Here is a 17,160-nt window from a genome sequence, read left to right as displayed (position 1 = left end):
CCCGTTGGAAAGGTCTGTGTGAAGGCAAGGTGAAGCAGTGAAAATATTCTAAATATAGCGTATGCTTAAACTGATATAGATTTTTTTGAGTTGGCCATTTTTAAGTGGCTAAAAACTGACCAATTGAGGCAGCGTTTGCTCGGCGTCGTTTCATTTTACACAGGGGGTTTCTATCCGTAAGTTACTGTGAACAAACAATAGATGTGAGATGTAAAAATGTATTTGAATTTGTTATTTTTCCTTCAAAAGTACAGACTTCGTTTTACACATCATGTGTCAACAGACATGAAGCGTTATATCTGAACGGTTGTTTCCGGTTGAGACTGTGTTGCTGTCAGTGTGACTGACTGTTCATTTCCTTCCTCGCTGTCAATGAGAGACAGAGATAGCATCAGCAGACCAAACAAGCACACACACACACACACGTACAGACACACAGACCACGGTGTAATATGTCGCGAGTAGGTGTGGGTTGCGAAGGGATTTCCTCTCTTTGGCACAATGGTCACACTCAGTAGATGTTTGAGTCAAGATAGCAGCGTGTGTGTGTGTGTGTGTGTGTGTGTGTGTGTGTGTGTGGTTGTCAGGAAATGGTGTCCTGTTCTACATGTTTCACTCTCACTGATTTGATTGAGGAAGAGAGATAATAAACTTAGTTTGGCTACCACTTCCTGGAAATACCCAATAGACTCTACGCTGACCCCTGTGCACACAGATATACAGACAGGCTGCTAGAAAGGTTTCATATTACATTTTAGACAAGTATCCATCCACTCTGTGTCGTAAATATATATATGAATATATATTTGAATGTAGCTTCTAACCTTGGAGTGAGTTCTTTCCAGTGTTGAAACTGGACATTTTGCTGCCTTTACTTAGAGTTTACCATCCTTTTTTCCCTTTTTCCTGCTGAACGACATCCAAGAGTCCTCACAGAGCCACTTCTGTAATTATCTCATTACTCTAGTATACTGTATTTTAATTTAACCACAGCATTCTCTTTAATACGTTAAATTTCTTTTGTAGTTTATTTATGTAGTGCTGTAACATGGATTCTGTTACATCCCAGCCCTACACACACACACACACACACACACACACACACACACACACACACACTATATGATGATGTGATGCTGTGTGCTTCCAGTGGAGCCAAACATGAATTCCAACAGATTGTTCAAGATAGATTTATTTGTTTCATAACTTTTCCATGACAAGACGACAGATCTCAACAATGAAGTGTTTATCTACAAAACCGTGGCTCGGGCCGTGTTTGTTTTGTTGTCGTCATGGTGACATTGGACTGCCAAAAGTAAAGAGGAGAAGAAGATGAAAAGAATGGCACGAGGAAATGGCCTCACAGAGATGCAGTTTATCCTAAACAGTTCGGTTTCTATCAGCGTGCGGAGGGTCTTTCTTAATAAGATCTTCGCTCACTATCGTGTTCACTTGTCATGCGCTTGTCTGTTTTTAATTTACCATTCTGAGGTTTCTACTTTTGACTTTGAGAAAGTCAAACTCTGTCCAGATATATCTTAGTAATAATGTAAGATGTGATGGCAGTGAGGAATAGGACCCAAAATGCAGACACAGAGGGAAGAGGGTTAACAGGTTTATTGTGTCAGAATTGTGCAGAGAACTGAGGAGATCCGGAGTCGAGGTGCAGAGTGAGGAAACCAGGTGAGAGTGCTGGGCTGTGGGCTGCTGAGAGGCACGGAGGGAGACACTGGAACAAAAAAGGCAGGAGAACGAGGGTTAACACACGAGGAGCAAAAAACACCATCAAACTTGCAAGATACTTAATTCACTGGAGGATCAGAGGAGCCGAGATACCACTGCGTACAGTTGCGAATACTCTGGCACTGAGGCTAGAGACGGTGGCAGTCTTAACAGCCCGTTGATTGCAGATGAGTCACAGGTGTGTGCACTCAGCCTCAGTGCAGGGCGGGGGAAGGGAGAAGCCTCTGGAGACAGGCAAACACAGCAGCAAACAGCCCACACAGGAAGTAGACTCCGGAAATGTTCATAAAATAAAAGCCAAAAGTCCATGCTCACCACAGTAAGAGATTGTTATATCAATATAAAAACAATTATACAAGATGTCTTTTCTGCAAGTTAACTGCCAACTGATGTAACACAATAGCTATTCAGTCCATCCTGATTCAGCTGTGTGTTGTAAACATGGTTAGTGGTAATCTGTCCTGGGAAAACCGGAGTGCACGGTAGTGGTAGAACAAATACAGTCGATCCACTGATTAATGCCATGTTGGGATAATCAGCATTGGCTGATACCTGCAATTGGAGGCTGGTAACAAAAATGTCTGCAGACACATCTCATTGTCCCCTAATATTATACATGGAGGTGCCTTGTGTTTGCTCCGCTCAGCTGACCCCCTGCCCTGCCTGACCGAGGAGGAATAATTGGTTTCATTCATTTGTTTTTTTAAATAAATGTTTAGATATTAAGAAACAAACCTCACGTGTAAGGTTAAACTAATTAGTAGTTCAGACAGGAACACTGTAGTCAAAGAGCACACCTCTGCCCTTCCACGTACAAACAAGGAAAGTCTGAGGCAGAGAGAGCAAACTTTCCTGCCCTTCCATGTGCCCACATGGAAAGCCTTAAGGCAGAGAGAGCACACCTTTCTGCCCTTCCATGCGCCTACATGGAAAGCCTTAAGGCAGAGAGAGCACACCTTTCTGCCCTTCCATGTGCCCACATGGAAAGCCTAAGGCAGGGGGAGCAGCAGCAAACAACCCTGGGAACAGAACAGAGCAGCATCAATGACAAACAGAAATGACTTTGATAAGTCAGGCACAGCATGAAAAGGAGGAGCTGGGGTGGAGGTCGGTTGCAAAGCAGCTTGCAGAGGAAGCAGAAACAGTAGGCAGGCCAGAGCAGTTTAAATAGGGCGCCCAGAATGAGATTTGCCATTTGGTTGCATGGAAATGAATCAGGTGATCTATCAGCTGACTCTCTTCCATCAATCAGCTGCTCCATCAGTTGATTGGGCTGCTTGAGATCAGCAAACTGAGGCAATGCAAATAATGATTGCATTAAGATAAATGTTCATGTAAGTCAGCAATAGTATGTCTCATTTGTAAGTAAAATTTGATTGTTGTATATATTGGAAAAAACAGCACCATGATATTGGCATTTTATTTCAGCCATTGGTTGCCCTGCTCTCTAAATATCGGCATCAGCCACTGAAAAACCAATATCCACTGACCACTAGTGCGCAGGAAGTAAAGCATGACTTGTTTTCAACAGCAGCAACAGTCAGTTTGGAGTGAAAATCTCAGTAACAAGTTGTAGCCACACTTGAACAGTGATTAAGAACTCAATGAGCATAAATTTTAATAGCTAACTTTTAGACTCTGCTTCACAGATTGCTACTTTAATTTTTAATCTGCATTTCACATCTTATGTACAGGAAAGTCGATTGCAGCTCAGATATTAAGAATCTCCTTTGCGCCATTAGGTAGATACACTGGATTGATGAATGGATTACTAACGAAATAAAGTCTAACACATAAAGACAATTAGACAGACATAATATTTTTTAGCAGAGGGAGGCAGAGGATGAGTACATGGAGGAATAAATGGATGGACAGATGAGAGAAGAGTAAGAGCCGCAGGTATAGAAAGGTGAGGCGGGGCTGTTAGTACAAGGATTGACAAAAGTGAGCATGGAATGAAAGATGAGTGGGGATATAGTGACAGGAGGGAGGGACAGAGAGGTAAAAGCACAGCTAGCAGAGAGGATAAGAGAAGGAGGTGAAGGAGGAGTAGCAGGAGAGGAGGAGGGACTGACGGAGGTGTGGAAGAACGGATGAAAAGAAAGGCAGAGGAGTCGAGTCCCCTACTGAGATCTCATTTCCAGCTGTCTGATAATGCTGCTCTTCTTTGGCCCTAATCTCTACATGGAGGAAATGAGAAACACACACACACTCTTACGCACACAGAAACACTCTTTTGAGTGTGTGTGCAAATACACACACGTGTGCACAAAACACACACATATTTAGAGACAACGGCACACACAGACAAACTGAATAGGAAGTGCATGTTTGAACATAGAAAAGCTGAACGCTAACATACAGAAAGAGAAACAAGACAATATATGTTCAAAGATGTAAATTCTCTCCACACACCCTTTCTCTCTCTCTCTCTCTCTCTCACACACACACACACACACACACACACACACACACGTATTCCCTGCTGGGAGCCTATTAGCTTCTCGGTGTCACTGGGTGAGCAGAGGATAATGATTCACAGATCCCTCCAGTGTCTGTCTTTCTTCTTTGTAGAGAGAAGAAAGACAGATACGGCAGACGGACTGACAGACGTAACGAAGAGAGGATAGACTGAGAAGACACACAACAGGTGTGGAAGGAGAGAAAAAAAATGCAGACATCCATTTCTTCCCTTTGTTTCCCCTCACTGTGCCAACTCTGCCTTTCATCAGCCCGCTTAATGAACAATGTGTCAGTTTGATTCATGTCCGGCAGTGACAAATTTGGAGGGCATTTAGTCAGGAGCGGGGAAATTATGCAGTGCTACGTTTGAATTATTTCCAGTGTACCCAAGCTAATGACACATCTAATATAAATGACAATAGGTTTAAATGCAAAGACACAAGATACATTTACTCTCTCTGTCATGCCGTAATTTATGCAAGTAGAAGAATCTACTCAAATGAAAATAGATGTCTGCTCTCGTGGGTGCATTTAACAGGTGTGTGTGTGTTGCTGTGGAAGTTCACCAGGATGGGAGATAGTAAGCCTTGTCTCTGAGTGATCTGCAGGTATTGATGTTGATGAGCAGGCAGAGTGTGTGATAGTGATCTGAATGCATTGATTGTGCTTGGAAAGAAGCACAGAGAAGCATTACAGCGCCATCTACTGTCCGGAAACTCCTTTTGGTCCCTCTGCCAGGCAAGGTGCTCTGATGCAGGCGGCCTACCTGCTGGGTGGGGTTTGCTTGAGCTCCACCAGGCGGCTTTCTGCCCGACTTATTCTATTCTATGTAAACATTGCACAGCAGTAGATATTTCATGTTCATCTAGTGCAAATAAGAGAACTTTCTATGTTTTAATTCATTCAATAACTGCTTTTGACCCTATCTCTTCCCCGTCTGCTTTGTCTCAACAGTAACACTCGACACTGTAATGGCTGTTTGATTGCAGCGGCGTGCCTGTGACCTGAATGTGTAAGGGAGCGCGGTTACAATCTCATGTACTGAAACTGTACATTACCTCATAAACACAAGAGCCACTGCAGAGTTTCAGTGTAATTTGGTGTAATTGTCTAAGCTGCAGGGTAATGTTGCATCTGTGTTTTCTTTTACCGACCTGCGACTCAAACGGCCCAACACAAGATGTTACAGCTTGACATTGTGTCCGGCTGCTGTTTAGTATCATTGCCACCATAACGGTCGGCTATCGTCTCATGCTGAATTATAGGGAGTTTGGATTTATTTTTCTACACTCTTGGGGACCTGGGCGAAAAGTGTTTTTGGGGGAAGTAATGTCTTTTAGGAGTTCATTTAGGAGTTCAAGTTACATTTAATGTGTTTAAGTTAAGGTTTCTCTGAGGTAAAGGGCTGCTCAGTGGACAGTCGTACAGTAACACAGTAATGCACCAATACAATACTCTGTGTGTTGTATGTTTTGGACCTCTTAGCTCGTTGTTGTGTGTTGATGTCGTAGCTTAGATACTGCAATTTGCAGAGCTGGGGTCCTGTTTACTATCAAGATAATGGAGTTGCCATGCGGCTCTGCTCTGTTTGTGTTGCTCATAGCAGATTGTTGAGGTTTTGGTGCAGTTTCACAGGGTGTCTGGACTTCAAACCCGTGTAGGAGTTTACCACTGCGGCCCAAGGTTCAATTTCCAACTGCAGATTGTATTTATAAACTGAGATGATCACAGACACATGAGTCATGAAAATGATTTAAAACAATATGATATGATACAGTGCAATACAATAAAATCTGACAGTCTGACAATCGCTCTCCGCACTGCAGCGAGGGCCACCCAGCCTGAACGAGGTGAGTTTACTTTGCTTTCACTGGAGAGTTTCAGCATCACATAATGAAGAGATCCTAGAGACTGATAGCATATCATTTAAAGATGACTCATATTCTAGATTGTGTAGCAATGGTTTTGCAGATAACTCATCATGTGCTCTTTCTGCAGCCCTTTAAGAAAAATTGCTGCAGCACAATGCTGCAGAAACAACATGCTGACATGCTGTCTGTCTAATTATTTTCAGCATTGATTGACCTGTCAATTATTCTCTCAATTAGTCATTGGGTATATTAAACATCAGAAAACATGGAACCTTTTGGCTGTCAAGGACACCTAAATTGATAGGTCATGGACCCCCATTTGAGCACTGCCTCACTGCAGAGGGGTTCCAGGTTCAAACCTTCCAGCCAGCTGGGCTCTTCTGTAAGGTGTCAGCGTGGATTTTCTCCGGGTTCTCTAGCTTCCTCCCACAGACAAGACATGCAGGTTAATTGGTGACTTTAAATTGTCCGTAGGTGTGAATGTGAGTGTGAATGGTTGTCTGTCTCAATGTGTCAGCCCTGTGATGGTCCGGCCACCTGTCCGGGGTATAACCTGCCTCCCGCCCAGCGTCAGCTGGGATCACCCTCAGATATGATAAGGACCAGAGTGCGATAGTTGTCAACTACAGCTGAGGAGATAACCATGGAGGAAAGTCACTCTTGTGACTCTTACTCACATAGGGCTCAGTTCTATAGTAAATTAGATCGTGAAAATAAACTATTTCCCATTTTTTTGTTTGGAACTCCTGCAAGGACCCCTGGTTTCCAATTGGTGTAGCCACAGGGTCCAGATTTCTCTATATTCATTACTTCAGGGTCTACACACTTTAATATATTCAGCATCATGCTAGCGTTTGGCGATTTCATGGAACTAGTTTGCTGTCACCGTTAAGTAGCTGTCCATCACTCACTCTACAGCAGGAGACGTGACTTCAAATAAAAGCTCTGTGTAGGAAATTCACTGTACTCCAAAATAAAGTATGTATTTTTTACAAACTTGTCATGTTTGTGAGTCACTTGCGGTCCATTCAGAATGGACCCGTGACCCACTTTTGGATTATGGCCCACCAGATGGGAACTACTGTCCTAGAGCACAAAATATTTCCGCAGATGTCTTGTCTTGTATGACCAATAGTCCAAAACCTGAAAACTATAAATTTAGTATGATGTTACAACAACAAAATGTTTGGCAAAACTTGGAACCATCAAATAATTGGCATTTTTGCTTGAATAATTAATTAATCAGTTATCAATATAGTTTCAATTAAAGGTATACTGTGCAGGATTGTTAGTAATGGTTTGTAAACAGGCTCGCCAGCTAAATTGAAAGTAAAAGCCAACCCCAGATTCACGCTCGATTGTCGTTCTGCTGCACTTTATTTGCAGGTTGTTTTTTTATTTTGGGCAAGGTGTGTCTCTTGGATGCCTCCTGCTTATGGTCTGTCACCTGGTTGCTAGCCCTGACCTCACCTGAGCGCTGTGGGGGTACACGCCCATATGTGTCCCAAAGAAGAAAATAAGAAAATGGCAGGGCACAGAGCCCGTGCAGAAAAGTATACCGCCATACACTTCAAATGGGTCATAAGTGATGATTTAGACGGATTACATCTGTATGAGTCTATACATGGTGTTTTAGGAAAGTCCTGCACAGTATACCTTTAAGTTTAGGTTGATCAACTAATTGATTAATCAACTAATGTCTGCAACTCTAATGCTGCAATACAAAAAATAGAAATGTGCGGCTTATAAAGGGACTCTGTGCAACACTAGAAAGACAATTTGGAGGAATGTTTAAATAGAGCACCTTGCAGGATATACACATTGCACATCTTCAGCATGGGTGGCCCCACTTGGCATAATTTAAAAAAGCCTCCAAATGATGCACATACCCGCAGCACCACCCGATATCTCACAGGACATTTAAATAAATGATTAGACGTATAAAATAAAATCTACTTCCAGTTTCTTTTCTCTTGTATCTCTTTGGAGTGGTTGCAGTGCGGTTGTCAGCCATTTTGTTGAGGTAACGACGTAAAGTTGTGAAATTAGCCCGGCCTTGTAAAGACTGGTGTAGTTTTATCCTGGAAAACATTAACAGTCTGGGGCAATTACCTCCCAATGGCTGCCTTCTGCAGAGTGTGTGGGTGTGTACGAGTGTGTCTGTGTGTGTGTGTGTGTGGCAGAGAGAGAGAGAGAGAGAGAGAGAGAGAGAGAGAGAGAGAGAGAGAGAGAGAGCAACAATGAGGATGGTGTTTCTGTTGTTTCACGTACGTCATGTATGGTGTGCAAACTTTGCCCATCTGCATGCGAGTGTGTGTGTGTGTGTGTGTGAAGAGAGAGAAAGAGCATTTTGTGCACCATGTGATAGCAATATGTGCTGATTGTGCTCTCCTGGGTCCTGCCCTCCCAGTGCCTCCACCTCAGGTTATTTCTCTAACACACACACACGTACACACACGTCACACTCTAAACTCACCTCCCATCATTTCACTATGTCCTTGACCTTTTTCTCCTCTCTCTGCATTCTTGCTTTCTTGTTTAATTTTCCCTTCTTCCTTTGTTTTGTGGTATGTTCTTCTCTGGCATCTTCACCGTTATCTTGCTTCGCTTCTTCTTCTTCTATTCTCATCATCCTCATTCTTTCTTTCTTTAGTCAGTGTGTTTTGGTTCTGTATTAATTTCCTTCCCCTCCATGTTTCCTTTTTTTGCGCTTTACTCTGTCTCAGACTTCTCCATCCTCCTCCCTTCTTCGATACCTCCCTTTTTCTTCTCTGTCCTTCTTGCCCTCCCTCCTTTCCTCTGTCTTCAACCTTCATTCCTGCCATTGCTGTCCTTTCCCTTCTCCATCTATCTCCCCTTCTACTCCACCCCTTCCTCCTCCCTCCATCACCCTCCCATCCCCAGCCCACGCCCCCCTCTCCATTAGCAGATTAGATTTAGTCCCATAATGCCGCTGGGCACCATGATTTTACCGGCTCTCATTACTCCTAAATCATCTTTTCCTTCTCCCTCTCTTTCTCTGTCTCTCTTTCTCGCTCCCTCATCTCCCAACTATAATATGCAAACACACACTTCTACACACAAATGCTCATACACACACACACACTCACACCATATGCCATATGCCAAGGCCTGCACACCGTAACACCCCTGAATTAGCGGCGGAGCTAGTGATTTGTGATGCAGTGTGATTGGGTGGGAGGGGAGAATTTGGTTTAATTTCTGTCTGTCCACATTCATCCTTTATTCCTCTCCATATATCCCCCCAGGGGCATGAATGATTTTCATATCACAACTTTTGAGGCGGTCTACATTCGCTCCCAAGCTGTTATACGATGTGTTTTGGGTGCTGAATTTTCTGGAGTGAAGGAACGGTGTAATACGATTTTTGAAGGACAGGTTGTCTTTTTTTTTCCGTCACGTACAGTAACTGATTGGACAGGAAGAGACACATGTGACGGAGGTGAAAAGACAGACAGGCCGAAATGGAAAAAAAAAAAAAAAAAAAAAAAAAAAGAGTCAGTCATATTTATGCATGCGTGTGAGCGAGCGAGCAGCCATTAGTTCAGAGTATTCATCATTCCCGTTGTGTCAGCGTCTTATCGTTTATTATGGCAGCGGGTGAGTTAGCTGTACTTTTACCCTCTGTGACAAAACTGCTGATCACCACGTCCATTTTAATCATGCCATGACAGCTTCAAGCACATTTACAACATTCATCTACATGCTGCACTCAATGTACCATATATTTCATACCATCACGGACCAAGATAATACACAGCCTCTTAGCATTTCAGGCATATTGGAATAAAATAAACACTATCTGAAGATGGGACAAATACTGGTTTGAAGGACAGCAGAAAATTATATCTGTCAAATTATGTAATGTTATTGAGTTTCACAAGGAAATATTTTCCTTGCACAAGATGTACAGTTACGTGTACATGATCAGTCATATTTAGATTATCTACCACATATTGTGTTCATGATTTATTCATTTTAGTGTTTGCAGCGTGATGGTGCAGCGGTTAGCACAGTTGCCTCACAGCAAGAGGGCTTGGGCTCTACTGTGTTGAGTTTGCATGTTCACCCAGTGTTCGCATGGGTTTTCCTCGGGTTCACTCTTTGAACAGCCCTCCTGAACCTGTGATATTTTCTTGTAAGCTTTCCTGAACCACCTGGAACCATTGCACATCATGGTTTCTTGCCATCACTCTGAGAAACTGGGGAGTCGTAAGACAAAAAGCCTGGTGTGGCAGCTGGATTTGCTACTGGTACATCAAAATGAAGCTGTTGTTTTCAGCTGTAGTCTTAGGGTGCTTTCAGACCTAGAGTTGTCTTGCTTTGGTCTGAATCAGGGACTAATATGGTTACAAAGTTAATAATAATTAGGTATTAATTGCCTAGAGTTGGTTCATGTTCTCACGGCAGCATTTACAAGTGGACTGGATCAAATGCCTTGCGTGAGAAAGGTTCAGGCAGTTCATAAAACTTAGTTTAGTTAAAAATGAAACTAGACAGAGAGATAGAGAGAGGCAGTATGAGTATGTTGGAATATATTTCAGAAGTATTAATGTTCCGATAATAAATAAATGTATTGTTTTGAGGGCACAACAATTGCATTTCCACTGAATATTGGATTTGACAAAACATTTGCCCGATTAATTGTGACCCCTGGTATAACCCACTTCCGGTCTTCTATCTGAATACGGAGACAGAGGCAAATAATTGTGGTGGCTGAACAGATACAGAAATAACAGCATCTCTGTACACCTCTAATGGATGGATGGATTGATATTTTCAGGAACTGGTAGTTTCATAAACGCCAACTATGTTTGTCTTTATTTCCAGCTGAGACTCCTTTCTAAAAAAGTTTTATTAAATTGAAGAAAAGAAATATGAATCTCTTGTAAATACTGAGAGGAGCAGAATAATTTAGGCTTATGTTTCTTTACATTCCCCACCTTTTCCTAATTAGAAACTGTATTTGCTGCATCGGTATCACTGCTGAACACCAAGAATCACTGTTGTAAGTTAAAATTTCTCAATACTGACCAGATGTTAAACCAGATTAACCCTGATTTGACCAGGCAAATTAACTAAAAAATCCATTTCCTGCACCTGTCCTGTTTTTTTTTTTTTTTTTTTTACAAACCACAGAGAGAGCCTGCTGGAGAGGAACAATAGCACAGAATCTGGATCCACTCAATCTAATCTCTCAGCCTTAATGGGCACTGCTGCTTTCAGACACACCCTGCAACACACACACACAGAAAACCATGCACACACACACACACACACACACACACAGAGGTGGATATGTTTGCAGGCATAATAACATTTATTTGACTAGTACACAAACACTCAAGTTTTCTTACAGTTAGACCCCGACAGTCTCAATGAGGACATGGATACAGTCAGAGGCAAACACACAAACATTTATAAACACACACTCACATAGATCCCTCTCTTCCAGTTAGCCCTGACATTAGCCACTCGCTGTTTCTAACTGGATCATGGGGCTTACTAAAGAGATTAGGGCCTAGAGACGGCATAGCAACCACACACACACACACACACACACACACACACACACACACACACATTCTCGTCCACACAAAAGTGCTTTCCTCCTCCCTGGTTGTCTCTTTTATTCCTTTCTCTTTCTCCATCTCCCCAGCTTCTCTCCTTCTGTATCTCTCTCTCATTCTCTCTCTCTCACACACACAACACACACACACGCACACACGCACACACACACAAACTCTCACTCAACCAGACAGGCCCTCAGGCTAAGAAGACAGCAGCCAGTAGCCATTGTGGAAGACAGTCTGTCAGAGGAATTAGCCTACCACTGCACGGGAAGGGAGGATGACAGTCTGCTCTGTTAGCCATCACAATCACTTTATTTCACCAAGTACACTCAGACAGATACAACCATTGTAAAAAGCTTCCTTTCTTTCTCTGCATTTGCTTCACGACTTTGTTACAAAACGCCAAAAAATAAATGTTGAGAAAATTTTGTGTTTTTCAGACATGAGGTGATAATAAGAGGAACAATTGAAAAGACCATTGTTAAACTTTTATACTTTTCAACTGCTCTTAAAATATACTGGGTGGGATAGCATGACTACAGAATCTATTCAGGATTAAAAACTGCACTGGAACTAGTTAACAGTTTAGTGCTACTCATTGTAAGTCTATGATGTATTTGATTTTTCCCAATTGTTTCCATTAACGTATTACACACATTTGCGGTTGCTCTGACTGAACTGTGCTGCACTTTGGGCACACATGATGCAGCCTCCTTGAGGCTCTGTGGGTTGTTGTTTTTTCGTTGTTTTCATGGTTGCCAGACGTTTTTTTAATAGCTGAACAAGATTGGCATTTAGTGGTCTAGTGTTCAGAGGTTACAGAACTGAAACTCATCCCATGTGCTAGCGATATTACCCCTGGCGTGAAAACTTGAAAATACAATTTACCCTATCTAGAGCTTGTGTTTGGTTTGTCAGCTTTGGGCTACTGTAGAACAATATGGCAGACTTTGTGATTACAACTAATGAAAACAGTTATGAATATTATAACCCATCTCTGCCATTAGATGCCTCTAAACCCCACACAGTGGACCTTTAAGCTTTATGGTCCACCTTTGTTGGGATTTAGTTTCTGTATAGTTAAACCTTAGCTAAGCATTTGGTGTTTTTTGGATCCCCTCAGCCTCATAGGAGATATTTGCTAAGTGCTGAAAACTTGTGAACATATGGGCGAAACTGTGTTAAACTCTTGGTAAAATCTTTTCAATAAAAAGCAGCCTAGAACCATAGATGGATTACTGATCAGGCCTACTGGGCAGAAAGTGTCAGGAAGCCCCCCTTGGCCTTCACCTGCAAAACATCAAGTAAATTAATATGTACAGACCAGGAAGAGACTCAAAATGACCACAGAGAGAAAAAAAGACCACAAAGAGACACAAAACAACCACAAGAAGACACAAAATTACCTTAAAGGGATAATTAATTAAAAGATTACTTTAAAGAGACCCCAAACGACGACAAAAAGACACAAGAGACATGAGACTCAAAATGACCACAGAGAGGCAAAAAAGTCCACAAAGACATACAAAAAGAGCATAATGAGACACAAAATGTCTAAATCGACACAGAATGACCAAAGAAGACACAAATTCACCATGATTACACACAAAATTACTTCAAAGACACAGTATATTATGTCAAATTACCCTCTAACGACTAAAAAAAAGGCATTAAACAATCGCAAGGAGACTTAAAATGACCACGAAGAGACACAGAAAGATCACAAAGAGACATAAAATTACTTCAGTGACCCTAAACGACTACAAAGAGACATAAAACAATCACAAGGAGACACAAAATGACCAAAAAAGACACCAAACTTCCTTAATGTGACACAAAATTACTTTAAAGAGACACAATATTACCTCAGTTAGATCCCAACTAATAACAAAAAGACATAAAACAATCACAAGAAGACTCAAAATGACTTCAAAGAGACACAAAACCACAAAAAGATGCCAGCGACTGCAAAGTGTGTGTGTTCCTATGTAGCATTGGTGGTGGGGCCTTTTGCATGTCTGTGCCCAGGGGCCAATTGTCTCATAACCCACCCATGCCTAGAACATGTTCAGTATCACATCAGCATCATATCAGTACGTAGTAGCCTATTGAACCTTGTAATAACAATACATGGCATTCCCAGCTAAGACAATGAAAACCAAGCAAAAAAGCTCAAAGTTCGAAGGGTTAAATTCCTTTGTCATGACGTTTGTTATGCTCGAGCACCATTGTTGTGCTAAGTGTTGCACTAAGAAGTACCTATTAGTAAACAATATTCAGATATTCAGTATCAGGCAATTTCCAGATCAGCTTTCAGACATTATCATGTTACATAATGAGATTTTGGGCCAAAGTGACTCCAAAAAAACTTTGTGTGCGCTCAAGGGACTGTGTCAACCTTTACAAGGGAACACATTATGTCATCTTCAGCACACAGGAGCCTTGACTGCCTGATGTCTTGCTGGGCTCAGACTCACATTTGCCCGCATCTCACCCTCAATTGTATTCTTCTCTCAGCATCATGAAAGGCCATGCAGCTATTTGCCAAACACAGAGACAACAAAGCCTTTCTCTGTCTTTTCTCTCGCTTTCCCCTCTTTCATAAACACACACACTGTCTCATTTCATCTCACGCTCATCCTCTCTCTGCTTGTTGGTTTCTTTCAATACTATGCACTTAGAAAAAAAAACACTACACATACACACACACACTCCCTGTCTCTCTCTAACCCCGACACTGTTGAGACACCTGCGCTGTTCTGTTCTGTTTCTGTGCTAAAAGTTAATTGGCCCACCGGCAAAATGGCCTGCAGTAACCTTGACAACGCTGACCTGCTGAGAGACGGATCAGAACTCAGAGAGATGCGTTACATATACACACACAACATACACGCAGTTGCGCGCACACACAGAACACAAACAACCTCAAAGATACACATTGTACCGAGGCTGTACTGAACATGCAAGTGTTTAATATGGATACACACCCAACACACACACACACATATACAGTGGTGCATATTCACTGCCATGCACGCATGTCTGCAGCACACATACACACACACACACACACACACACACACACACACACACACTGCCAGCAGCAGTCGCCTTCTTCCGTCCAATCTGCTAATTTGCGGTGTATTATTTATGGGTGCTGAGGTGCTCCCCAGATGCTTATAAAGGCAAAATGCCACAGTCAGCTTCTTTATTCACACCTCCTCCTCCTCTCATCTTCTCTACATACCTCCACCAGCCCCTCCCATCCCTCCATCCTTAACTCAAACCTACCGTTCTCTTTACCCCCCACCCTGTCCTTCCTTCCCGCCTTCACTCACTCCCTTCAATATTTCCCTCGATCCTTCCTTCCATTGCCTCATTCCTCCCCTTTCCTTCCTGCACCAGTTTCCCCTCGATCACCTGCCAGCTTCATACGCCCTCCTCATTACCTCACCTCGCCTCCTGTCGACCCCTGTCTTTCCTCCTCTCCTCGTCTCGTGCCTCCGTCCTCCTTTTAGTCTCTCTAACAACCCATCTTCTTCAAAACATGTCTATCTCTTCTTCCACAACGACTGATTCAGCCGTTCACTGAGGAGTCAAACAGCGGTTGTTGGGTTCATCCTCATCGTAATGGCAAACATCAATCTTCTGTTCCTACATTTATTAATGCCTTTCACCATTTCCTTTAAAGGCTTGACAAGCCATTTACCAGAAAGATTTAATCAGTCTAGAACTATGTTCTATGTTCTTCGTTGTGTTCTGTTTTTTGTTTCTTTAAACTTCCTGTGCTTTTTTTAATCCAATGTTTTATTTCATTTCAACAATTGATATAGCTTGCAGATAAGCTCGGATTGCCACATCAAATAAAAGGTTCAGACAACTGTCTGTGGACTAAGAGCCTCTCAAATAGCCTTATGTTGGTTAAACAATTTCTCAAAGAACAAATCCATTTAGTCAAGGAGCTTTGGCCATTCTCTGAATGAGAATCTCAGCCTAAATCCTCCATCCTTCTCGCTGAGGATCATTCATTTCACATGTGAGAATCCATTACCACTTTATCTTTTTGATGCAGATGTATTGCATTGCGCTGCAATTATTCCACTTAGGTGTCAATTATGCGTGCATAAGCTCAATTAAAGGGACAGTTTACCCCCAAATCAAAATACATATTTTTCCTCTTCACTGTAGTGCTGTTTATCAGTGTAGATTGTTTTGGTGTGAGTTGCAGAGTGTTGGCTGTAGAGATGTCTGCCTTCTCTCCAGCGTAATAGAATTAGATGGCACTGGGCCTGTGGTGCTCGACGTGACAAAAAATACATTTGAAAAAGTCAACAGCAATGTCTCTTCGCGGAAATCATGACCCAGTTACTCAAGGAATTTCCACATACTTTGTTGTGAACAGTTTCATGCAGGAACTGTTTTCTGTCTACCGAACTATACCTGCTAACCGTATCACTACACAGGAGAAAACATACATCTACTGCTAGCTCACTTAGCACCGCTAAGCTAGCTAATGTTACAGCTCAGCCGAGGAAGACGCCATTAATGTTTAGATGTGGCGCAGTCATAAGCGCAGAGCCTCTCTTCCATGAGTAGATGCACACTTCCTTCTGTACAGTGTTACAGTTGGCTGGTTCACTTCAGTAGAAAGAGAGTAGTTCCTGCATGAAACTGCTCACAACAAGGTCTGTGGATTACCTTGAGTAACTGGGTCATGATTTCTGGAAAGAGATATTACTGTTGAGATTCAAATGTATTTTTTGGTGCTATGAGCAACACAAGCACCCCATGATATTGGAGAGAAGGCAGACGATGTCTCCAACACTCAGCAACTCACACCAAAGCAATCTAGATGTATATATAGCACAAGCGGTAATTCATTCATCCTGGGGTGAATTGTCCCTTTAAATGTTTGGATGCTATCTCCATTTGTGAGACTTTATGAATAAAACAAAAATAGATATGTAATAGGGTCAAAGATATGAAGTGATCATGATGACGAAACACACCTGGTCAGTTTAATGCCTGTCCATTTGACCCAAAGAGAGCAATGACAAATAAGCATGGCCGGTTATTTTGGCAGGTTTAACAGCTATTTGCAAGGCATGAAGCAGTCATTGAAGGTCATTGAAGATAAGTCCTCTAGACCTCATACTCACTATAAGAAATATGCTAAACTACTCACTGCATGTATCAGTGCGTGCAGATATCTGTTGTTGGCAGGGACGAACTCTTTCCTTGATACCAATACGATCTTTATTCTTGTCAAGTTTTTAAAAGATAAAGGAAAACATCTGAGTCTCCAGTACGTAGCTGACATCGCAACCCCCTGATGTGAGAGAGTAGATAAGCTGTCCCTGCTCCTTTATTAAAAACCCACTTTTGTTATTTTCATGTTTTAATCTTAATTGAAGGATTACAAAATCCTCTGTGAGTTGGGGGAAAAAAAAAATCCTCGGCTCCTTTGGCTTTCAGAGTACAGTAGATAA

At 42.2% G+C, this 17,160-nt stretch overlaps 1 protein-coding gene and 1 long non-coding RNA gene across 2 annotated transcripts in view; one reads left to right on the top strand and one right to left on the bottom strand.

Annotated features, from left to right (window-relative positions):
* The window catches only part of slit3 (slit homolog 3 (Drosophila)), a 356,338-nt gene that overhangs the window by 146,786 nt on the left and 192,392 nt on the right, over nt 1-17,160 (top strand). The gene's annotated exons all lie outside the window — the stretch shown is intronic.
* On the bottom strand, nt 1,177-8,935 carry LOC117255523 (uncharacterized). Its single transcript, XR_013491885.1, has 3 exons — nt 8,554-8,935; nt 1,847-1,967; nt 1,177-1,729 (listed from the first exon to the last, which is right to left on the bottom strand). It is a non-coding gene; the product is annotated as an uncharacterized LOC117255523 (long non-coding RNA).

The sequence above is a fragment of the Epinephelus lanceolatus genome, chromosome 7, assembly GCF_041903045.1.
Source record: "Epinephelus lanceolatus isolate andai-2023 chromosome 7, ASM4190304v1, whole genome shotgun sequence".
Lineage (NCBI taxonomy): Eukaryota > Metazoa > Chordata > Actinopteri > Perciformes > Serranidae > Epinephelus > Epinephelus lanceolatus.
This window is presented reverse-complemented; position numbering and strand designations above follow the sequence as displayed.